This window comes from Crinia signifera, chromosome 9, assembly GCF_055691185.1.
Source record: "Crinia signifera chromosome 9, ASM5569118v1, whole genome shotgun sequence".
Taxonomy (NCBI): domain Eukaryota; kingdom Metazoa; phylum Chordata; class Amphibia; order Anura; family Myobatrachidae; genus Crinia; species Crinia signifera.
In genome coordinates this window covers 3,521,203-3,546,972 of record NC_139225.1, presented here as the reverse complement: position 1 = coordinate 3,546,972, position 25,770 = coordinate 3,521,203, and the positions used below count along the sequence as shown (strand labels likewise).

Below are 25,770 nucleotides of genomic sequence, written 5' to 3'. Positions count from 1 at the left end.
TATTCTGACGCTCTACATAGACTTAGGGAGCATTTACTGAAATGGGAGATCACATGGGATATCGCTATGGGCAACCAATCAGAATCTACTTATTTATTTAGCACCTTCTAGAAGGTAATAGATAGTATGCCATTGGTTGCCCATGTGAAATAGAACTCCCATCCTAATAAGTTCCCCCCTTGGGTTGGGATCGTTTGGTCGAATGCATTATGGTCGAATGTCATTACATCGAATCCATTAGGTCGAATTGCTAAAAGGTCAACATGATTCTAGGTCGACATGGGAAAAGGTCGAAATGATTCTAGGTCGAAAGGTCATTAGTTCGACAGGTCATTAGGTCGAAAAGGTCATTAGTTCGACATTGTCTAGGTCGACATTCACAAAGTCGACATGGGGTTTTTCACTGTTTTTTTACCTGAATGTCAACACAGTAGACATGGACACAGTTTAAAGTGCACTGCATCCCCTCGCATCGCTCGCTGCGCTCGCTATGCGTCGGGCACGGTGCCTCGCTACGCTCGGCACACTATTTTATTCTCCCACCACGCCCTAGTGGATGGTAGGGCATGAAATACCGCCTGTCAGCACATGTCGGCTCAAAAAACAGTGAAAAACCCCATGTCGACTTTGTGAATGTCGACCTAGACAATGTCGAACTAATGACCTTGTCGACCTAATGACCTGTCGAACTAATGACCTTTCGACCTAGAATCATTTCGACCTTTTCCCATGTCGACCTAGAATCATGTCGACCTTTTAGCAATTCGACCTAATGGATTCGATGTAATGACATTCGACCATAATGCATTCGACCAAATGACCGCATCCCCCCCCCTTAGTCTTAACCCCTACGGAGCTGTAATCCTAACCCTACAGAGCCTTAGACCTAGATGTTACTTAATTGTAATCCCTACATAACTGTGGTCCTAACCTCTAAACTCGCTTAGTTCTTACCACTACGTAACCCTAGACGGATTCGGTATGAAATCCCGACAGTCCCGACAGTCAAAATACCGACAGCTATTGTCCGATGGTCAAAATCCTAACATGGTCAAAATACCGACATTTAAAATCTCGACAAGGTCAAAATACCAAAATATACAATGTAGACAGGTGAAAAAGTCAACATGACTTTCGGTCAACAGGTCGCGAGGTTGACATGGGTTTTTCCACAGTTTTTTTTACCTGAATGTCGACACAGTCGACATGGACACAATTGGAAGTCAACCGCAGCCCCTCGCTTCGCTCGCTATGCTTCGGGCACGGTGCCTCGTTACACTCGGCACACTATTTTATTCTCCCACCACGCCCTAGTGGATGGTAGGGCATGAAATTCCGTCGGCACATATCGGGTCAAAAAACAGTGAAAAAACCCATGTCACCCTCGAAAGTCATGTTGACTATTTCACCTGTCTACATTCTATATGTCGGTATTTTGACCTTGTCGGGATTTTAAATGTCTGTATTTTGACCTTGTCGGGATTTTGACCATGTCGGGATTTTAAATGTCGGTATTTTGACCTTGTCGGGATTTTGACCATCGGAATTTTGACTGCATCCCCCTAGACTAACCTTTACATACTGTAACCTTTGTTCTAACCTCTACATAGACTTAACCTTCTCATATTTTTAGTCCCAACCTCTATATAACTTTAGTCCTAACACGTACATAACCTTAGTCCTCACTTCTAATTATACTTAGTTCTAACCCCTACATATTCATAGTCACCCCCTCTATATAACCTTAGCCCTAACCCCTCCATAGCCTTAGTCCTGACCCCTAAATATCCCTAGTTCAGACCTGTGCGTACCCTTAGTCCTAACCCCTACAGACCCTTAGTCCTGACCCCCTACATAGCCTTAGTCCTAACTTCTACAAAGCCGTATCCTAACATCCTCATATCTATTACCCCAACCTCTGCATTTATACTAACCCCTTGCACAGTATAAACCCCACGGAATTATGGCTCCCCAGTGATGTCATCTTCCCCCCACTGTCTTATTGGTACAGCCCAGTAAAAAACTGTACAAACTAAATAAGAATTAATACAAAATAAAAGTTATGGGATTCAGGATCCAAGGATTATTTTAAAGCCTGGTGGAGTTTAAATTGTTCATTATTGTTTCTCAGAATACATAGTAAGACACAACACGAGAGTGTCTGAATGCCTTAGAAATCATCAGCTACATAATTGTTGTTAATTACAGTGTGCCACAATATTTCCTACTGTCGCACATTGGGGAATTAGACATTATACATTAAACCTAGTGGAACAGCAAGAAATATGACCCAAAGACTAAGGGGGTTATTCCATTAAGGATTCCGACTGCTGTAATGTCCCAACAGTTGGAATCCTGGCTGTTTTCCCTCACTTCTGACACTAACTTGACAGTTGGAATTCAATGTTCTGATTGTTGAGTGTTGGAAAGTTTGTGGTTGGCGAAAACAGCCGCAAATTCGACAATCCACGGCCGTTTCCAACAAAAGAGCTTTGTCTTTAAAAAAAGACGGGAGATATCGGCACAGATTGAATACCGTGTTGTATAACAAAAATACTGGACCACAATATATAATACTGGACAAGCCTAATACAGAACTTCCAGTATTCCATAACACACATGTGGATGAAATGGGTAGGGACAAGATGACAGGAGGAAAGGGGGAATTGCTCTTAAGAGCTTACAGTCTAATGCTGACTATATTTTTAGAGAAATTAGAACACACCTCACTTTCTGCAATAAAGCAAAATATGCATTTCTTTCCACTGGCATAAGGAACAGTGAGGGCCTGAATTATTTAATGTCTACAGCTCACTGCGTCCCTCACCTGCCAGTTTAATCAGAAAAGTTATTGCAATAAAAACCACACATACACACACACACACACACACACACACACACACACACACACACACACACACAACATACGCATACAGTGATACATGAATGAACACAGTGAATCTTCCCAATTCTATATGCAGAATCCTTTAGGATTCTTGTCTCTGACTCTGAGATAATATAGAAAGGATGGAATGCGGGGGGGGGGGGGGGGGGCCTACAACAATATTACATTTTACCACACAATGACCACAATTGGCACCCAGTGCCCTCTATTTGTTATACAATGCCCCACTAATGCTACAAAGTGTCTCCTATTATGCCACACAGTGACTGCATTTATGCCAGTATCCTCTTTTATGCCACTCGGTGTCCCCTACACTGCCCAGTATTCCCTGGAACAGGTGCCACTGAAAATCTGTTATCGTGTTCTGTTCGACCTTGTGTGGGTGCCCCACGTGAGGTTGCCAGGAGGCAACCGCACCAAATGCCTTCCTATATTGGTAATCCGGTCATTAATGTACTAGCTCTTGAGGTTGACACTATATTGATCATGCAAACAAGGAAGACAAAGCAGCTGAAGATGTTCCTGAATATGCAGCATTTCCATGTCATCACTGCGCATTTGTATGCCTATTTGTAACTGTTATTCAAAGGCTTGGTTTGAGTCTCATCATCAACAAGATTGTGTATTTACACAAGCTTATACTTAACCCAAATGATATAGGTGATAGCACCCCCAGTTACAGTGCAGTATTTGCAGATGCCTAGAAGTTGGTCTAAGTGCATGGCGGATTAGCGGAGGTTAGTCCATGTGTTGATTCCAAACTAAAGTAGGTTTTATTGATTACAACATGATACACTTGATGGAAGACAACATGATACAGCACTGTGGAGCTCCAGTAACACAGAAACAGACGTGTGCACATAATTTTCTAGAGGCATGTAAACAAGTACTGCACCTGAAGTCTAGACAGCTAACCTTTTGTTTCGTGAATAATATTTACTCAGACATGTTATATTATTTAGACAGACGAGTCTTGCAGCACTCAATCATTTAACTACATATCAACAGCAAGTCCAGATACACAGCTGAAATTTCTGCAATTCAGCATTGTCCTTAATGTTCTAATGTTCACAGCTTGTTATTCTCTTCCTAGCAGTTACGTGAACAATATGTCTCAATTTCAGTGCAAAATAGGGGCACTTTAAGGAGGAGATCACTGTGTTTTATATATTTAAAGTTGAACTGCTTCTCATTTTTCTACTGACTTGTGGTTGAGAAACATGGAATCTTATCACCTCTGAAGGAATGTAGCATTTCTCGGTACTCTTTACCTAGAACGGCGCCCGTCGCGGGCATCGCGGGTACATTTATGCCTGCCCGCGACGCGACCGACGCGATGCCCGCGATTTTCCCATTGAAAACCATGTTAAACCTGAAAAATCGCGTCGGTCGCGTCGCGGCCGGCCATAAACGTACCCGCGATGCCCGCGACGCGATGCTCACGATTTCCCATAGGGAACAATGTTAAAAGTCGCGATGGACCCGATTTTAGTGTTAAATGGCTCAATCAACCCGATTTTGCCATAGGAATCAATGTTAAATGGGCCACAGAGCCCATTAACCCTTAAATGTCCCCAAAAATTTTTAACGCCACCCCACGATCCACGCGAACCCGAAGCGTGGCGAGCGCAGCGAGCCCGCGAGGGGCGGCGGTACGCGTCCTACGACCTTTTCATGCCCTACTATCCACGTCGGCGTGGTGTGAGAATATAATAGTGTGGCGAGCGCAGCGAGCCACCGAGCCCGAAGCGTGGCGAGCGCAGCGAGCCCCGCGAGGGGACGCGGATACCTTCACAGTTATACGCGTCCCCTCGCGGGCTTCACAGGTGTCCGTGGCGACCCGGACACCTGTGAAGCCCGCGAGGGGACGCGTCTACCTGTGAAGGTATCCGCGTCCCCTCGCGGGGCTCGCTGCGCTTGCCACGCTTCGGGCTCGGTGGCTCGCTGCGCTCGCCACACTATTATATTCCCACACCACGCCGACGTGGATAGTAGGGCATGAAAAGGTCGGAGGACGCGTACCGCCGCCCCTCGCGGGCTCGCTGCGCTCGCCACGCTTCGGGTTGGCGTGGATCGTGGGGTGGCGTTAAAAATTGTTGGGGACATTTAAGGGTTAATTGGGCCTAATTCAGGGTTAATATGGCCAAATCGGGTCAATTGAGCCATTTAACAGTGAAATCGCGGTCAATCAGCCTTTTTTAACATTGTTCCCTATGGGAAAATCGCGGTGATCGCGGTCATCGCGGGCATCGCGACCATCCAATTTTACCCGCGATGCCCGCGATTACCGCGATCACCGCGATTTTTACCCGCGATGACCACGATTTCAATCGTGGGCGCCGTTCTAGGTAAAGAGTACCCATTTCTCTTACAAAACAAAGAACACAGAACTAACAGTAGCGGTGGCTGCCTGACAAGTCCTATTAAAGTAGGTGGTGGAGGCAGAGTTGTGCGAGTGCTAAGACTACTACCGCATATATGCAGACTGATTTAATAACACATATAGTGAGGGCAAAATGATATAGACTGGGTTAGGACATCCTTAACTACTTTTGAAAAAGCATTTCATGGAGATTGTAGAAGTAACATGAAGAGGATGTGGACAGCACCTTTACTGATATAACCAAATCTCTCATTGTATCATTCACTAATGCTCTGCATTAATGAATGTCAGGATACTCTGGAGTAAGCCAGATACTGCCATGTATGACAACAGCTAGGGGACATGTTTATAACAAGCCAAATGGATCCATCTGTCTAACTTTATTGATGAGGTCTCCAGAGATAAATCAAAGAGACGCAAGTTGGGCTACACTGGTTGGACCGCAGGGCTGTAACACTGACATCAGACCAGGCTCAAGTCCAAGTCCAGGAGTATATGCCAGAAATCACTATCAGGGCACCACATTTAGGGCAATTAGCAGTACAGCTGAAATCCTCTCCCTGTTTTTATTTATTTATTTTATATGCACCAAAATTATATACTGTTTATATAAAGGACTAACTACTCCTCACCTCTAAGTACCGCCACTGACCACCAGAGGCCACTAGACGGACCAGATTACTCCTAACTGTTACACCCCAAAGCATAATATATGAAGCAATCCAGCAATGGAGTGTTTGCAAACAGTCAATCACAGGTGGTTTTCTGGGGACCAACAGCATAATCCTCCAGCAAATGTGCCTAAGGGGGTCTTAGTCCCACTTCTCCATCCGGAACCCAATAGCACAGACAGCTCATTTGGAATCGCCCCTATTTCTCGCTATTGCACAAAGCAAGAAGAATAAGTGAGGGAGCGTGGCCATTGCGGTTGCATCATTATAGCCACACCCCTCACTGTGTAATGCCGGTATTACAGGCATTGCACAGCAGCAGGTCACGATGAAGTAATTCATGTCATCTGGTCCCCGTGGATCTTCCCCACCAAGGGGGGATTGCGGGAGGCTGCCGCCATTGCAGGGGACTTGTCCACCTTTCCGGAGGGCTGGGAGGTGGACCTGATTTTTGGGAGCCTCCCAGTCATCCCGGGAGGGTAGGCAACCTTGATTTACACTGAAGCCATGTCTGCATGTCACTCACACGCACTCCCTTGAGTTGGACCTGTTCATATGTCGCTAATCAAGAGCTTTTAAGCATAACCTGGATTGATGCAGTTACACAGATCCACCTTAACAGCAGTGTGGGCCCCTGGGCAAAGCAATGCACTGGGCCCCCTAATAACCAATCTTCCCTCAGTTGGGTAAAGGTGTGTGTGTGTGTGTGTGTGGGGGGGGGGTTCTGTTGTAATGCTACATATTTTACCTGCCAGCTTTTTTTGTGTTGAAAAGCCACCACCACAATGAGCAGATGTGAAGTATCATTTAACCTCCCACCCCTATCACTGTCGCACCTGAGGCTGTCCTGCCAGCCTGAACATACATAGGCCCTTATTCAGATCGGTGCGGATATTCCCGCATTCTTACGGAGCGGTCCGCACGCCACGGTGTTTTGCCGCATGCGGCCATCGTCCGTAGAAACGCCCACGTGTCCTCCGCATTCGGACGGACTCACTCTTTAAGAACAGGGCGTGTTTACGGACGACATACAAACCATGCGTGTGCGGGAGAAACACTCCGATTCTGCACGGTATTACAGAGTATTACAGAGTATGCTCGGAAATACCGCATCCGAACGGGAGCCAAGCGGTGCTACCGCCCGTAAGCGGAGTATTTACGCCAAACAACCCACTATGAAGTATCTTCTGCAATACATCACATGACCCACTTATTCAATTACATATCCTCATAAAAAACAGCTTATTTGGAATTGGAATCAATTAGATGCCAATATATCCTTACAAGCATGCCTAACACATGCATTGCACACATTAACCCTTACAGCAATGTAAGTGCAATGGTTTGTATTACACCCTGTGTAAAAGATTATAAACAATCTACACATATACTGTTTCAAGTGCAAATAAAACCAACAACTGTGAACTTGCATAAAGAATTTATTAAAAAACAACATTAACATAGAAAAAAAAATATATAAAATAATAAATTAAAGCAGCAGATCGCGGATGTCCTGCAGGTCTGCTAGAAGGAGCCTCAAGTGGTGCTCCGCTCGCAGGACGGCCCCACGCACCCCCTCATCTGCCGGTGTGGTGTCATCTGTGGGCATGTCAAAGGGGCAAAAATTAGTCATGTTATTCATGCATACATTTCACATACTGCGACATAAATTGCACAAATGCTAGGTGACATGTGTGTATATATATATATATATATATATATATATATATCTATCTATGTAGAGAGATAGAGACACACATAGATAAATAGATATGACACATACATATATACATACATGCAAACTTATTTACTACATACTGTCTTTTTTGGCCTCTACCCTTTACTCTGCAGAAGACATAACAGTCATATTGTTTCTTCTCAGTCACAACCCACCCATGACTAACCAATGACAAGCATGTCATGGCCTCCGTCAATAAGAACTTGTCACAATCTGCTCAGTCTAAGTTCAGTGATGGTTCGTGGCATGGGAGTTATGCAAATGTCAGGAATGCACAGTACACATCCTCAAAATCATAATTCTGTCTAAACCAACCTACAATTCTGTGACGGCAAAAAAACAATCTGAACTACAGGGGGTGTTTAGGTAGAGGAGGCTCCTGGGACACTGGCAACTTCTGACTCCATTCCAAGGTAGGCTGGCCCCTACTCCATTTATCGCATACATCCTAGAGTTTATAAATAACATTCACCAACAATATAGATTCCACTATTTGATGGGTCATAATCTACGCTTGCAGCAGGTGATTTTAATCCACAAATGATCCACTCATCCCTTTACTCCTGGATCCTGTTTAACTACAACGGTTATGTGGCAGTCAAAATGGACCTCCAACCCATCCCACAAACCTGTGTAATTGAGAGGTGTCCTGGATGAAAGGGATGCCTTGGACACCCCATCTAACCCGTACCTGTATCTGTAGCTACCCACTTTGGGGTCTATATGAATAGTATGGGCCCAAAATTTTTTCTCACCAGTGCTACATAACAAATACCAGTACAACTACTTCATGAATGATGCATTATGTTAACATACCGATCTGCTGGGACTCCGGGGCCTGGCACGCCTCCTCCCCCTCGTCATACGAATCGTCCGGGGCAACCGTGGCCTCCTCAGCCCCCTCCTCCGCCAGCTCCTCTGCCACAAGAACCTCCTCCTCCAACTCCTCCTCCACCTCCTCCTCCACCTCCTCCTCCTCCTCCTCCTCCTCCTCCTCCTCCACCACCACCACCTCCTCCTCCACCTCCTCCTCCGCCACCAACACCTCCTCCTCCACCACCTCCTCACGCACCTCCTCCTCCTCCACCACCTCCTCCACCATCTCATCCCACATTTGCTCCTCCTCCACTTCCTCCTCCTCCACCCTTGCCGCCACCTCCTCCTCCGGGTCTTGGGCCTCCTCCTGGGCCAGGTCTGCCTCCGCCTCTTCACGGGCCTGTCGGGCTCGGGCTCGTGCTGTGTGGTAGAAAAAAACATCATGGTCAATGTAGGGTCATTGGTGCACATGTATTAATCCATAACAAGACATACATGGAAGGGTGATAATGATGGCAAACGATGCAGGAAAGTAGCTCCTTACTGTTAATGGACTCCAAATTGTGACATTTAAATTATTATGTGATTGTTAGTAATTTGTTCACACATTACAACCCAGCCATTTATCAATGTGTAACACATATTAGATCTGGCACATTGTATGCATCAGAATCCTCAATGCTATGGCATTACATATAAAAGCCACATGACTGCATGTTAACCAGGAAGAAGCACACATAACAGTCTATGGACTTTTAAACCCCTGGACACCCACTTATCATGAGACACATTTTATTGTTTCTAGATGCTATGTTGTAAGTGCGAAATTTCATAGCTAAAATACTCACACTCAGCAATTTCGCCCCTGATTTGATGGAGCAGCTGGGGCTGGCGCCTGCGGAGGTCCGACCACCGCCTCTCCAGCTGCCCGAGGGACCTCCGCACCCGAGTGCGGGCGTAAATACGGCGCCCTGCCGCAGCATACGCCCTCCGCTTATGGCGGTTTGTGATGAAGGGCCCCGCACGGCCCAGCCTTGTCTCCATGACGGAGACAAGAACCCTCAGCTCCGCATGTGTGAAGGGTTCTGCCCTTCGTGTCTCCGCCATGTTGACAATGGCATCTATCAACCAATCAGGTGGTGGCATTGGTTGATCACAGTTATTTGTGTTAATAACTTTATTGTTCATCTTTACATGAACAGCGTCTCTGCGCCAACACAAATGGTGACAAATTCGCATGCCTTCAAAACAGTAGTGTTGATGTATGGCAATGAACAAATCTGATATATATAAAACACAGTGTGTATGCACTTAGCAAATCCAATGACGCCTCGCTCCGCCAAGCAACGCGTGCTATAGCTTAGCAACGTATAGCTGTAGTTAGCATTACTTACTCTATGCATCTATGTGTATGCGTACATTTATGTGTAAAAGACACATACACACACTTGCAGGTATCCTGAGACCAGCATTATACACCAGCCCTGCCTGCCTGCCTGCCTGCCTGCCTGGCTGCCTGCTCCTTGAAATGTTGAAACATGTGAATAAATTCAAATATCATATATATAGATATATATATATATATATATATATATATATCTATATATATCTATATATATCTGCAAACAAATCAGACATCAACACATGAAAAAATCCCCAACACATTACAGAATAAATCAATGTACTCACCAGTCATCAGGGATAGTATCAACTACAATAATGAAGATATAACAAACACATAAGATCCCTTGAACAAGGTATAATAATTAGCACCTATATTTAACTTCCCCCAAAACTAAGCACATATGATAAATATCTACTATTTCTTTGCCATTAGGAGGGCAGGCTGGCTAATTTTCGTGTTGTAACACTGACAACTAACACACTGTACTTATTTGAAGGGGTGATTTTTACAATAATTGGTGTGTTCTGTCAACTCGATAACATGTACCTGAAGTATCTTTGCGCCACAGAGTCCCGCAGCTGGTATCCCCTCCGGCATTCAGGGGCGCGGGATGGGCGCATGGGCGGATCTTGCGGCTCAGATGGTACCTCCCACTCATCAAAGGGTATCTCACGCCGCACAGCAATGTTGTGGAAAAATATACACAGGCCCACGATCCTCGACACCATTTCAGGCGCATATTGTAAGTCACCACCAGTGCGGTGGAGCACTCTAAATCGACCTTTTAAAAGGCCAATTGAGCGCTCCACCACTTGCCTGGTGGCAACATGCGCCCGATTGAATGCCTCCTGTGGGCCCGGTGCTGGGTAGCTGTACGGCGTAAGTAGCCAGGGCGTACATGGGTAACCGGAGTCACCCAGAACCCACGCATCACGGCCTTCCAGCTCTTGTAGTCTTTGCCATATCCCGGTTTGTCGGATGACATGAGAGTCATGGGCACTTCCGGGAAACTTCGAGTTGAAGGCGAGAATCTCCATGGATGGGCCACATACCACCATCACGTTCAGTGAGTGGAACAATATGCGGTTCCTATATATCTTCTCACTTCGAGATGGAGGCACAAATGGTACATGGGTGCCATCCACAGCCCCTATCACATTAGGGAAGCCAGCAATTTGATGGAAGGCCTGCTGGCTTCTGCGCAGGGTCTCGGTGGCAAATGTCATGGCCATGAAGTGCCCCTTGCGCCTGAACATGGCCGACGTCACACGCCTCAGGATTCGGCAGAAGGCCGGCTGAGATATTCCAGCAAGTACTGCCACTACTTGCTGGAATGATCCTGAGGCGCAGAAATGCAACACCGCCAGCAGCTGGGTGTGAGGCGGAATTGCTGTCGTGATCCCGTGTAGAGGTTCCAGATCGCTCTGAATTAAGGTGAGCAGATCCAGAATTACATGTGGCGGTAACCGGTACCTAGTAAGTACCTCATCATCGGGCATAGCAAACAGAGTCACCCGTGTGCGATAGATTCTAGCACGTCCTGGCCTCCTTGGGCGACGAGTGGGGAGAGCCGCAAGTGCCCTTAGCCTCCTCTCCATGTAGCGCATCATTGCTTCAGCAACCTATAAAGAAATGAACATAAATACTGATGCACCTATGCACATAATGGCCATATCCCACTACAAATAGATTTGTAGCCTTCAATACGTACAATAGATGGCCGCCCCGTGAAATCCCGCAGATCCATTTGACTCTCTAATGATGACACAATAATATGAACTCAATACACACCGTCCAAAACACACAGATAAAGGTGTCAGCATTTTTTGCCGACATCATGTACTATGAGACATTTCATCTATTGCTGGGACATGTTGTCCTGCAATAGATGAACCCACACAGGTTTAAGACCTGTGAGTGAAATAGTGAACATGTGACATGTTGCAATAATGATACACGCACTTTGCTGGCCCAACAATCTGTAGTCAGTGAGGCAATGGTGCATACATTCATACACTTACATTGTTAATGGATATCATATCTACAAGGAGCATGGAAGAGCTTACCTTAGACCCTGACAAGTCCAGATCTGGAGACAAATGATTCTAGCAGCAAGTCACTATTTATAGGGCTCTCACATGTGTGGTCTATAACAGTAGAGATGAGTATTGCATGACTTGTGGCCTGGATTATCTAAGGGATTGGGCTACTTTTAGCTTGCAATGAAACGCCACAATACCACAGTAGTCATGAATCAAATGTCATGTCATGCTAGAAAATAGCATGTGTATTGTGCAATAGTCACAGGTGTATCAGAAGATTCTATGCAATGTTAGCATTGGTGCCCAGTATTTCATGTCGAACTTTCGCCAGGTTTTACACAATGGAATTTCAGCCACCGTATGCGGCGCGAAAAAACAGCGACGTACGCTCACTCACGGAACGCAGCTGCCGCTGATGTCCGCCAAACAGGATACACAAACAGTATATAAAGGTGTATTAGAAGGTGACAATGTTGTTGCAAACATGTCTGGATCCCAACCAGAGCTGGACCCAGAGCTGCAGCAACTTTTTCACCAGCTGGACTCCAGCACCACCTATGTGCCACTGCACATGCAGGCAGTGGGTAATGAGGAGGCTGCTGGCCCTTCTACAGCAGGGCAAGCTGCACCTGACCATTCTACAGCAGGGCAACCTACACCTGGCCCTTCTGCAGCAGCCCAACCTGCAGCTGGCTCATATGCACCATCAGCAGAATTGTTTGGAACACAACAGGGGACTTCACAAGGTAGTACCATGGCCAGCACTTCAAGTGCAGCGACTGGTGCCAGGGGGCGTGGCCAGGGACGTGGCAAGGGGCGAGCCAGTGCAACAGCGGAACCACCCAAAAAAAATAAGGCATATGAAGCACAGGAGCTGGCCATCCTGGTTCCCCGAGCACGTGATTGGATAGAGTGTCCATCCGAGAAGCTGACACACACACGCAGATGGAAGATTTGGGAACAGATAACGGCAGAGATTAATGAAGTAGCGCCACAAGTTCGTGAGACGGACCATGTGAAGAAGAGGCAAGTTGTTTTGTGATATATGTGGCCAGTAATAGCCAAGTAATGATTGAATTGATGCTTAGATGCATTTTGCAAATGGCCCGTGAGGTTGTTACGATACACATACATTATTGCCATGTTATTTCGTTGAGAGTTAGAGTAGGGTGATTGTGAATGTGTATTGTAACGGTTGATATCATAGTTGCATGTAATATTATATATGGGACATTAATCACATGTTGTAATATGTAGCACAGAGCAATGGATGCAACAGCTAACATTGGGAGTGACATGTATTAATATGTCAACTTACATTGCAGGTGGCAGGACTTCAAAACCAACCTGAAGAGGAAGATGACCAAGCGGTGGGAACACAGCCAGACATCTGGGGCCGGGCCCATGCCATCAGGGCTAGAGCTCACCCCCCTGGAGGTGATGGCCGAGAGCTGTATATCAGTTGAGGAGATCAGGGGGGTGAGCACGATGGATAGCGAGGCCCCAGCTGAAGTGTTTGCGTCTTTTCTGGAAGGTAAATATTGGTCATGCCATAAACTTGTGCAAGTAATTATCGTAGAATGTCTCCTAATTGTGTATATCTTTTCCCACAGACACCCCACCGCTTGGTGACGACTCTGCTCAGGAGGTGGAGGAGTCCGTGCCACCTGGCCCCAGAGGTAGGCCTGTGCAGCAGCAGGCATCGGCCCAAGCCGATTTGGCCGCCTTGGCCCAGATGCTTGGGGACATCAACCAGCAGGGAGACTTGGCATCAGAACGGGTGCGTAGGACCGAGGAGATCCTGGCGAGCTTGGTCAGCACCCAGCAGTCCATGGCTGCGAGCATGCAGGCCATGGCTGAGTCACATCAGGCCATGGCTGCAAGTGCTCAGGTGCTGGCCGAGCAAGCCACCCGCCAAAATGATCTCCTCCTCCACCATAATGAGCTTATGGTGGAGCTGGTTACCAGCAACAGGGTCCTAATGTCATCCGTTTCTGGTGCATTACCACCCGCAACACTCCCTGCTGGCAGGAGGGGTAGACCAGCCAACCCCTCCACATCATCTGCTCCACCTGCCCCAGCATCTGGCCGTCCCCGAAGAGCTGCTGCACAGGCCAAGGAGCCTACCAAGGCCAAACGTGGTCGGAAATGAACTTGTGGCTGCATTAATCTCCACCGTTATGTGTTCCCAAATCTTCCATTGTGCTGTGTGTGTCAGCTTCTTGTGTCCAATCACGTGCTGAGGGTAACCAGATGAGCCCTTGCTTCATATGTCCTTTGTGGTTCCCCTGTTGCCCTCTTTTGCCTGCCATTACTGTCAGCTGTACTTGAAGTGATGGCCATGGTACTATCTTGTGAAGTCCCCGGTTGTGTTCCAAATGATTCTGCTGATGGTGCATATGAGCCAGCTGCAGGTTGGCCTGCTGCAGAAGGGCCAGGTGTAGGGTGCCCTGCTGTTGAATGGTCAGGTGCAGCTTGCCCTGCTGTAGAAGGGCCAGCAGCCTCATCATTTCCCACTGGCTGCATGTGCAGTGGCACATAGGAGGTGCAGGAGTCCATCTGTGTGCAATTATATTTTTTTTGTATTATTATTTATTTTGCTGCATTCCTGCCATGTTGTTTATTGTTTGGATGTATTATTTTATGGTCATTGCATCACAGTGGCATTGACTGTGACATGAATATAAATAAATGTGTTAACTTTACCCAAAATGTGTGGTTTCATGAGTACATGTCGAATACACATGTGTATTGATAGTATTAATATTCTGTCATGTCCATTGTTAGCAGTTTGAAAGTGTCTGACAAGTACAGCATATGTGGGGGACTAGTAAGGTTTCCTTGAAGCAGCAATGGTTTCAATTAAAGCACTGACAAGCGTCCTATTAGTGAGTAATGAGTAAAGGAGTAGATTCTATTGGGTTCAGGTGTTAATGGTTGTAGTCATTAGGCGTACGTTCGCCTACCGCATGAACGAGTGGTGTCCGCAAAGCAATAGTACACTTGTGGACACCGCACATTTCTGCCCTTTTTGATCGCGTGCATTCGGAGTGGTTTCCGAATGTACGCCCCCCAACATAAGTGTACTCCCCCGTGTCCGCCCATGTTTCCGCCCCGTTTTGCCCACTTTGAAACTACGCCCATGTGTCATTCCGCATGACGCCCATAATACGCCCCTATTTCCCGACTGATAGCGGTGAACAGTTTTGGACGGGATTTGGCCGAACTGGTACCGAGTCAAGGCGTGGCACATGCGCGTAGCGTTCTCCACGCATGCGCAGACGCCGTAAAGACGCGATCCGAAAGTATGCGGTAAAGTCCGCGGCAATCAGAATAAGGGCCATAGTGTGGTACGGATGGTGGAATTTTGGGATCCCCTTTGATTTGGATCAATATTCTATATTGCTATACCATCAATACCGTGCCTGACAGCCTGTTTTTTGCTGTTTCTTCTTTTTCCTGTTCCACATGTGGAGTTATATCCCTTCACCCAAGAAACAACATCGCTGGTGAAATCAGGAAAACCTTTTGTTTGAGATAACAATTATTGATCATCGTTATTGAGAGGATTAGCAGCGCAGAGATCTCTAAACCCTTTTTGTTGATATATGTACCTGTTTGTTTTGGCATTTTGTAGTTGTCAATTCTAGAGATCCGTGCAGCCGCTTTGAAGTGAAGCGCCGGTTGTTTTATTACTTCTTCTTGGATGGTGTCAAAATCCCGGCGGTCGGAATCCCGGCAGTCGCAATACCGACGCCGGAATCCCGACTGCCGAAATCCTGACAATTTCTCCCTCTATGGGTGTGCACGACACCCACAGAGGGAGAATAAAATAGTGTGCCGAGCACAGCGAGGCACCGGGCCCGTTGCATGGCGAGCGCAGCGAGCCTGCAAGGGGGGGTGATCCACAGCTCCCCTTGTCGGGATTCCGGCGTCGGTATTTCAACTGCCGGGATTCCGACCGCCGGGATTTAGTACTGAATCTGTGTGGTAGAGTCAGCATTCGCCCACATGAAAGTAATGTGAAGGATCCAGACTGGGTTTTTGGAGCAGTATCAGAATCCCAGGTGTGTAATCAGCAGCACCTGGGATTTCCTGATATAAGAGTTTCCAGGGCAGAGTCTCCTTGCTCTTGAGGGTGGAATGGCTACCTAAGTGATAGGCCAGGGGGTGTTCTATTGTAGGACCACTGGAGCCTTTCAAGGGTCTGCTATGCTGTGACTTGCTGTACAAAATAAACACCAACAGTCTTCATCTGAGTCCCCGTGTTTGTGACCCTTGTCACAATATGCATAAGGAGGCACAAGAAGATGGCCATGCGTGGGCAGTCTCCTAGGGGCGAGGTACAGCTTCTCTCCATACAACTCCACCCTGTGTGTTTCCTTGCATGACCCATAGTTCCATACCCACATCTGCTTCCTCCCCATGGAGACATTTTGTCTGCTACTGGGGAAGGGGGGTACTAACAGCTACAGGCTTTTGGCGTTATGGGGCCCTTTTGTAACTGCCTATTTGCTCCTAGGCAAAGACTGTCCTGACAGAGTCGGATCCCCAGCTAATTTGAGTGTGAAACTCACCAAAGCCGCTCGCTCTGCTGGTCTGAATCGGCCCCTGTGTGTTATTTATGTAAATATATTTTTCATAAGTTATATTATTAGGATCATGTGAAATTCGTTCAATCAAAATCAGATAATTCTACCCAGCTAACGAAACTCTCTCATACATTGCACAGAAGGGTGAGACTGTCACTTAGGGCCTTATTCTGATCGGTGCGGCCCGATCAGAATATGCGGCCGCAACCGTGCAGGCGAATCCCCGCCTTCCATACGGATCGCCACCTGCCGTCCGTACGCGGATATGTGGCGATCCGCATGAAATTGGACGGGGATACGCCTCCTCCGTCTTGGGAGCAGCCCCTGCATTCGATGGTCGCCGAACATCGAATGCAGGGCCGCACGCTCCACCAGCTCCCGCAACACAAGACCACACGGACACTTGTCCGTGTGAAATCATGTATGGGGGCGGGCAGCTGACATCCGGCGATGTCAGATGCCCGCCCCGTACCCACGCGTCACGGCCTCATTACCATGCATACGCCCCGCGTTTGCATGGGAACGCCCATGAAACGCGGGGCGTATGCATAGGGTAATGAGGCTAAGTAGCCCCTCACGCCCCTCTACGCCCCCTGTGCGGCGTATAAAGAATCCGTGCGGCGAAATCGCCTGCACATGCGCAGAGTGACCTCTGCACATGCGCAGACGATCAACATCGGCGGTCCGTCCGCATGCGGGAATATCCGCACCGATCAGAATAAGGCCCTGAGTGATGAAAGATAGAGATGCGCCACCCTAGTATGAGTGTTTACATGCAGAGCCTGTGATTGGGATGCTAAGCGTCAGATTGCGTGCGTTATGCTAATGACACGGTACACCATCTTCTGAAGAGTCACAGTAATTAATCCAGAATTGATTTACTTCTCTGGAACCAGATTCTGTTTAAGTGACTGCATCGGAATATCACTCCATGCCTGATTAACTTTAATTAGACCCCATTAGGGCTGTCGTGACAGAGTAAACTGGGAAGAAGCAGAGCCCCTCTGATCCTAGTAATACTGAGTCAGGAGACAAATGATTCCGCTGAGACGAGAGGAAGGAGGGAGAACACGGATCATTATGAAACAAAGGAAGTTATTGATTCCATTGTTATGCTACATATGAACAAATGTATATTGGTTCTTTCCATCCTTTTAGTGGTACATTAAGGGGAATTGGAGGAAAACATTTTACATACGTTTATGCATTGGTTAGTCCTCATTTCATAGAAAAATTGATATTTAAAAAGTAGAACTTAGTTTCACTTTCTTATTCTTATTCAATCTTTAGTCACACACATCTATATATATATATTAAAGGCTAAATAATCCTCACCTCTGAAGGGAAGTACCACCAGTGACCACTAGAGGCCACTTGACTGACCAAATTACCCCTTAACAGAAAGTGAAAGCAAAATGATCTGTTTCAAACTTGCTTGGTATGGAGAGAGGGAGCTGTGAAGACAGAGATTGGGGGTAGGGGCAGATGGGGACCAAGCCGTCATTCTGATTGGCTTTTAACTAGTATCTTATAATAGTCAACTTCCTGGTCACCAAGGTGACATAGAGGGGGGCATGGCACTGCAAAGGGGTGAAAATGAGCAAGGGCCTATTATGCGCAATAATAGGGGTTGTGGCCAGCACCTAATAATGTGGGGGCGTGACCAGTGTTCTGGTTCGGTGGTCTGCACATGGGTGTGTCTTTATTTGTGTAAATACTTTCAACTAATTATATATGCCTGGAAAAGGCAGGGGGCTGGCATAGGAAAAATGCAGGGAGATATATTGCCGGGTGCCCAACAAAGGTGCACCCGCAGGACGCCGATGTCCTAAGATACTTGCGGGGTGAGGCGGCACTCCAGTCATAAAAAAAAAGACTGAAAGCCGAAACTTGCTAGACAACATTTCAGCACCTTTTATGTGATCACCTAAATTAATTTACCACACCATATACCCCTTATACAAATCATGGAACACAATAGTAACCCCCTTATACTGTACTTGCCTCTTACACATTATGCCACCAAAATTCACACCGACTAAGCCAAAATTCACATTATGGCACACGGATTGAGTAATAATTCACATTATGCCACACAGATTGAGCCAAAATACAGATTATAACAAAAAAGATTGAGCAATAATGCACAATATGCTTCATAAACAGGGGAATTGCGCACATAACACCATAATGCCCATTACATGTTAAACTTCACACCATAATGTTCATTACATATATTATGCCAAACACCATAATGCCTATTAAAAATTATGCTACATAAGTGCTACTTACCTACATACTCATCGCCAAGGGGGAATACATGCTCATTGCCAAGGGGGAATACATGCTCATGTAAATGGGGGACAGCCACCGCCGCTGTATTTAGAGCACTGCAGGTCCCGGCTATTTGAAGTAATACCCCTTTCACAACAGAAAATGCAGGGACTTACCCGGGAATATGGTCCCAGGATCATGCAGGGACATTCCCTGGCTGGCCCCTTTTACACCAGCCTAGTCCCTGCATTTTCTGGTGTGAGGGGGGAAAGAACCCCCCCCATAAACCAACCAGCTATATCTTCGGAACCAACTGACCCATTTACATGAGACCAGTATCATATTGAAGAATTTTTGAGTGGGCTTCTAATGATTTTAGTCCCGTGAAACTGGGCCGTTAGGTTCCAGAGAAATCTGCCCTCAAACAACATCAACAGCCATGAAATTACATTTCAGAAATTAAAAAAACTGGTTTACCCGCAATATCTCTGGAACCGATGAACCCATATGGACCATCCTGGTATCAGATTGAAGGCCCAGCGATTTGGGTTTGACTGAGATCTGGAGGGGGTACTGGCAGCCATTGGAACTGGGTGGGGGTCGGAATTAGCGGGTCCCATGTTATCCTATGGGGAAAACGTTCTAGCTTTGCCTGGCGGTATCTCTGGTTTCTGGGGGGCTGGCAAAGCGAGGCCAGGCTCGTTGGAAAGCAAACAAAACAAAATGGGCCTATTTGGAGAGTGGGCCTGGAGCTGTAGCCTATGCCCATAGGTGCCTATGCCCATGAGATACAATGTTGAGATTACCGGCATTATACAGCAGGAGGGAAGGATTAATGAGGTGGTAAAGTGAGTAACCGACTAAGTGAGTGAAATCGGAAGACTTGTCTTTTCTTCTGGGGGACTAAGCGAGAGACCCAATTTTCAGGAGCCTTCCTGCTGTACCGGGAAAATAGGAAAGTACTGTATGACATATCTGCCTTGGTACCCCTGCGTTTGGACAAACCCACCCAAAAACGCAATGTTTCCTCCCCTAAATGTTGGCTTCCTGTCAATCAAAATGTGATTGCATTGAAGAAGAATATGTATGTAAATTAGTAAGCAAATTGCGCAGGCACAGATTCAAAAATCAACTGGATTGCATTTTCTCAACTCAACAATCCATGCTGAATAAGACCCCATTTTTGTTTCTCTCCATCTCTGCTTCTCTTTTTTTTCTCTCCCCCCCCCCCCCCCCGGCACCAATTTTGCTCACCCCTTACTCTCACCTCCCCCACCCTGTCTCCTCCCATACCCTTCTCAATGTACTTTCCTGGCTATAGCTGGAGTCTGACTCCAGTTACTCATGGGATCAATATGTACAGGACACATATTGACAAGCAAAACTTGACGGACTCAGTAAGCAGCTGGCAGACTGAGAACCTGCAGGAAGGAAGTCTCTCTCTCTCTCTCTCTCTCTCTCTCTCTCTCTCTCTCTCTCTCTCTCTCTCTCTCTCTCTCTCTCTCTCTCTCTCTCTCTCTCTCTCTCTCTCTCTCACAGAGCTAATTCTTAACTGCAGTCCCCTAAACCCATTAAAGGCCCATGTTTTTCTGCTTCTCCTTTATGGGAACAGGTGGGCTAATTACTGATAGAGACGAGTAGATTCACCTGAACATGATTAAAGAAAAATCCTGACTTAATAGTTAAGGGTTTAGTTGGACTTTGCTATAAAATAACATAAAATCCTAATTGCTCTATTTAGAACTAAACGTTTTAGGAACTGAAGTTATAACTGAAAACACATGAGATAAGGTTAAAGTATTTATCAACGCAATAGGTCTTGTACCGGAGCCACCTTTGCATACCGGACACCATGACCCATTCCAGGAGGGAAAAATTGCTCAGTTTTTTACTTTTCTTATCAATGAACCTATTCAAAACAGGAGACGGAGATCATAAATTAAGAAGGAAGTTCAAACCAGTCCTCAAGATCTACCAACAGTCCACATTTTCCAGACCAGCTAGCTGGTGCACAGGTGTAGTCATCATTACTAACTGTCACTTTCCATCAGACCACCCAGGGGGTGCACAGGTGTAGTCATTACTAACTGTCACATTCCCCAGATCACCTGGCTGGTGCACAGGTGTAGTCATTACTAACTGTCACTTTCCATCAGACCACCTGTCACATTACCCAGATCACCTAGCTGGTGCACAGGTGTAGTCATTACTAACTGTCACTTTCCATCAGACCACCTGTCACATTACCCAGATCACCTAGCTGGTGCACAGGTGTAGTCATTACTTACTGTCACTTCCCCCAGATTACCTAGCTGGTACACAGCTGTAGTCATTACTAACTGTCACATTCCCCCAGATCACCTAGCTGGTGCACAGGTGTAGTCATTACTAACTGTCACATTCCCCCAGATCACCTAGCTGGTGCACAGCTGTAGTCATTACTAGCTGTCACATTACCCAGATCACCTAGCTAGTGCACAGCTGTAGTCATTACTAACTGTCACATTCCCCAGATCACCTAGCTGGTGCACAGGTGTAGTCATTACTAACGGTCACATTCCCCAGATCACCTAGCTGGTGCACAGCTGTAGTCATTACTAACTGTCACATTCCCCAGATCACCTAGCTGGTGCACAGGTGTAGTCATTACTAACGGTCACATTCCCCAGATCACCTAGCTGGTGCACATGTGTAGTCATTACTAACTGTCACATTCCCCAGATCACCTAGCTGGTGCACAGGTGTAGTCATTACTAACTGTCACATTACCCAGATCACCTAGCTGGTGCACAGGTGTAGTCATTATTTACTGTCACTTCCCCCAGATCACCTAGCTGGTGCACAGCTGTAGTCATTACTAACTGTCACATTCCCCAGATCACCTAGCTGGTGCACAGCTGTAGTCATTACTACCTGTCACATTCCCCCAGATCACCTAGCTGGTGCACAGCTGTAGTCATTACTAACTGTCACATTCCCCAGATCACCTAGCTGGTGCACAGCTGTAGTCATTACTACCTGTCACATTCCCCCAGATCACCTAGCTGGGTCACAGGTGTAGTCATTTCTAACTGTCACATTCCCCAGATCACCTAGCTGGTGCACAGCTGTAGTCATTACTACCTGTCACATTCCCCCAGATCACCTAGCTGGTGCACAGGTGTAGTCATTACTAACTGTCACATTCCCCAGATCACCTAGCTGGTGCACAGCTGTAGTCATTACTAACTGTCACATTCCCCAGATCACCTAGCTGGTGCACAGCTGTAGTCATTACTAACTGTCACATTCCCCAGATCACCTAGCTGGTGCACAGCTGTAGTCATTACTAACTGTCACATTACCCAGATCACCTAGCTGGTGCACAGCTGTAGTCATTACTAACTGTCACATTCCCCCAGATCACCTAGCTGGTGCACAGGTGTAGTCATTACTAACTGTCACACTCCCCAGATCACCTAGCTGGTGCACAGCTGTAGTCATTACTAACTGTCACATTCCCCAGATCACCTAGCTGGTGCACAGGTGTAGTCATTACTAACTGTCACATTCCGCAAATCACCTAGCTGGTGAACAGGTGTAGTCATTACTAACTGTCACATTTTCACTGCATTCATTCAACTGATCCACAGGTGGCCTGGAAAACATGAACTGTTTGCAGATCTCGAGGACCGCTTTAGGACCGCATGGCTTCCGTGACTTGGGAACAACACTTAGTTTACTCAGATAGTTGGAGGGGACAATACAAACCTATTGCTTAATAATCCAGAAACTGTAGAATTCTACCAAAAAAAGGCCCCTTTTCCTCATTTTCTAGAAAATTTGCTCTATCTAAATATAGATTTCCATACAGAAAACATGCGTATACTGTAGGAATAAGGTGCTGTAGAGACATTTTTTATCAGTATGAAAAACGGCCTCTAAAATGTTGTTGCTATTGTTTGGTGATTTTCATCAATTTAGCCAATCAGAGCAAAGGATCAGCATCAAGCCAATTGACACTACAATGGCCAGGGCTTGTCACAATACACAAACCCTACATTCATTTTTTTAGGACACATTTGTTCAAAATCCATGATGGATCAGAACAGTGTAAACGACTCAGCCCACATCAGGTTCCATAAACTGCTTCAGCAGGTTACCCCCTGTAAACGCGACTTCCTGTCAGCCATAATGCGGGGGGATCGTGATTAGATTCTTCGCTTTTCCCCCCGTTGTTTGGCCTCCCGCGTGCGCAGGGCTGGCAACAGAAATCTTGGGGCCCTGTACAATTATATTTCTGGGGCCCCCACCTAATCCCAAATCCACACAACCCTCTTCTGTACGAGCCTCATTTAACCTTTCGCTGCTCCAGATCCTGCTTTCAGGTGCATACTTCTCTCGTTCTCAGTCCTGTTGGCTCCTGGCTGCTGCCTTCTACTGGCCTGTGACTTTCACGAAAGAACGCAGAGCACTACAAGCAGGCACGGAACAGACGACCCGCGCATGTGCTATAAAGTACAGGAGCCAGAGACTGAGGCTACAGTGCCAGTGGCGGGTATGGCTGTGCACCTGCGGCCACCGGTCATGTGCACACACAGAGATGGCTCTGAGCACCGAACGGCAGGGCGCACACAGTAGACAGCACTGGCACACACTAGGGCAGATGTATTAAGCCTTAACAATAGATAAATGCAAGGATGATAAGGAGAGATAAACGTCCAGCCAATCACATCCTAACTGACTTTTTTCAAACACAGCCTGTAACATGGCAGTTAGCAGGTGATTGGCTGGACGTTTATCTCTCCTTATCACCCTTGCATTTATCTCTTGTTAAGGCTTAATACATCTGCCCCAGTGTCAGTCAGACTCAGCCACACACAGATGGTGCACAGTAGACGGCCTGGCCCGAGGGTCACTGACAGGCCAGTGGCCATGATGGGGCATGGAAGCTCTGGGGCCCTTGAGATTGCTGGGGCCCGTCACACTTGTCCCCCTTGACCCCCCCCCCCTGTTGCCTGCCCTGCGCGTGCGCATTACTATTCTTATGCATGTGCAGTCATTCACTAATCAATAGGATTGCGAATTCATACAACAACTCTGAATAACCCCCATGCTGCTGTGGAACAAACATCAAGACCCTTTGGGGTAGATTTAGGGCAAGCTGAGATGTTGCTAATAGCAACTGATGAGATGCTAGCTACTATTTTGTAAAATGTACAAGACAGCTGGCAACTGTTGCTGTGGGCAATGCCTTCAAATCCTCTCTTTAGAAGGTTCGACAAATTTCCCCCCTTTGTACATATCTTTAAATAAACATCCAAATATCTTCCTAGATAGAAAGAAAAGGGAACGTACAGCTGTGTGGTTTAATGAAGCAGATCGTATGGTCCAATTCTATTCCATTTCACTGTTTAACCCTTTGGGTGCCAACATTGCTGTGAGCGATCCTCAAAATATCCACTAAAGATGCCGGCTCCGCCCACAGCGACCGTTCTTTAGTATAAATAAATACCAAATCAATTCATTGAAGCTTAGGTAAACGTTGGCATTCAAAGGGTTAATAAAAAGGTCTGATCGCCAATTTTTCACACCTAGTTAGACAAATTCCTTTGGCACTCGATGGGTAAAAAAAAATTTGCACTAAAAAAGTTACGCACAGTCCACACACAAACACAGATAATCATAGTTCAACACTAAAAATGTCTAATTCCCCTAACTGTGTGCAGCCCTTCCCCGCGCTCTCCGGCAGGTAACGGGTGCAGCTGTGATGTGACGCAGGGACCCCAGGGTGCTCTCACATGTCAGTTGTCTCAGCGTTGCGTTAAGCTTTTGTCCGCTATTGATTTAAGGTCTAACAATAACCCTGCTCTAATTTAGCTGCATGCTGACATTTCTCTATTTATCCTGCGTTTCATCAGCTCTTCTTTCTTCTGTAATGGGGAGTCGGGAAGTAATGACCGGCGTCTGGGACAATGGAAGTAATACGGTTTGGTATCTGGCTACATGTCTTAGGGGGCGATGTATCAAGTGCCCCGGATCTTGGGGATGTAGACAAGGGTAGAAATTGCCCATAGCAACCAGCTTCTGCTGTACTGTAGCTAGCATGGATCAGGTTCGTAACATGATTCGCAGGATCTGTCTTCACGTTTCCATTGTTTAGAAGGTTTGATGCATCTCCCCATAGTCACCAGTCCATGGTTTGTGGGCATTTCCTGGGCATATGCCATGACAGTAGTGTCGGTCACTGCAGCAAATGTTTGTACAGAGCAACATAAGAATCTCGTGTTACTGATGATTTTGTGCATTTGTATTTAGGAAAAATATATGATGTTAGTGCCATTAATTCCATGTGTAAATAGTTTTATTGTTCTACATGAACATTGGCCTTTACTCAGATCTGATCGCAGTACACATTTGTTCTCAAACTGGGCAAAACCATGTGCACTGCAGGTGGGGCAGATGTAACATGCATAAAAGAGTTATTTTGTTTCTGTGCAGGGTAAATACTGGCTGCATTATTTTTATACTGCAATTTAAATTTCAGTTTTAACACACCCCACCCAAATGTAACTCTCTCTGCACATGTTACATCTGCCCCACCTGCAGTGCACATGGTTTTGTCCATTTTGAGAACAAATTTGTACTGCGATCAGATCTGAATAAGGGCATTGTCTGCACCAGCCGCGCTTTAAGAGGATGAGGCCCGTGCGCAGACCCCTCTGTTCTGGCCACAGCACCCCGGCAATGTAGATCGCTCAGACCTCAGGGGTTTATCCATCCCCATGACCAGCCACACTGCATTCCCAGATTCCATTGTTCTGACCTTATTGGCTGCCACACCTAACAGTTTACATCCCCAACCACATTGCGAGGCCTTTGTCCCATACGCCATTGCCAAATCTCATTGCTCAGGTACCATTGCCAGTCACAAAATGATTACCCATTTCCTGAGCCAAAATGCC

The 25,770-nt window shown here is 46.6% G+C and overlaps 1 protein-coding gene across 1 annotated transcript in view; it reads right to left on the bottom strand.

Moving 5' to 3' along the window:
* The window catches only part of NTNG2 (netrin G2), a 103,810-nt gene that overhangs the window by 38,455 nt on the left and 39,585 nt on the right, over positions 1 to 25,770 (bottom strand). The gene's annotated exons all lie outside the window — the stretch shown is intronic.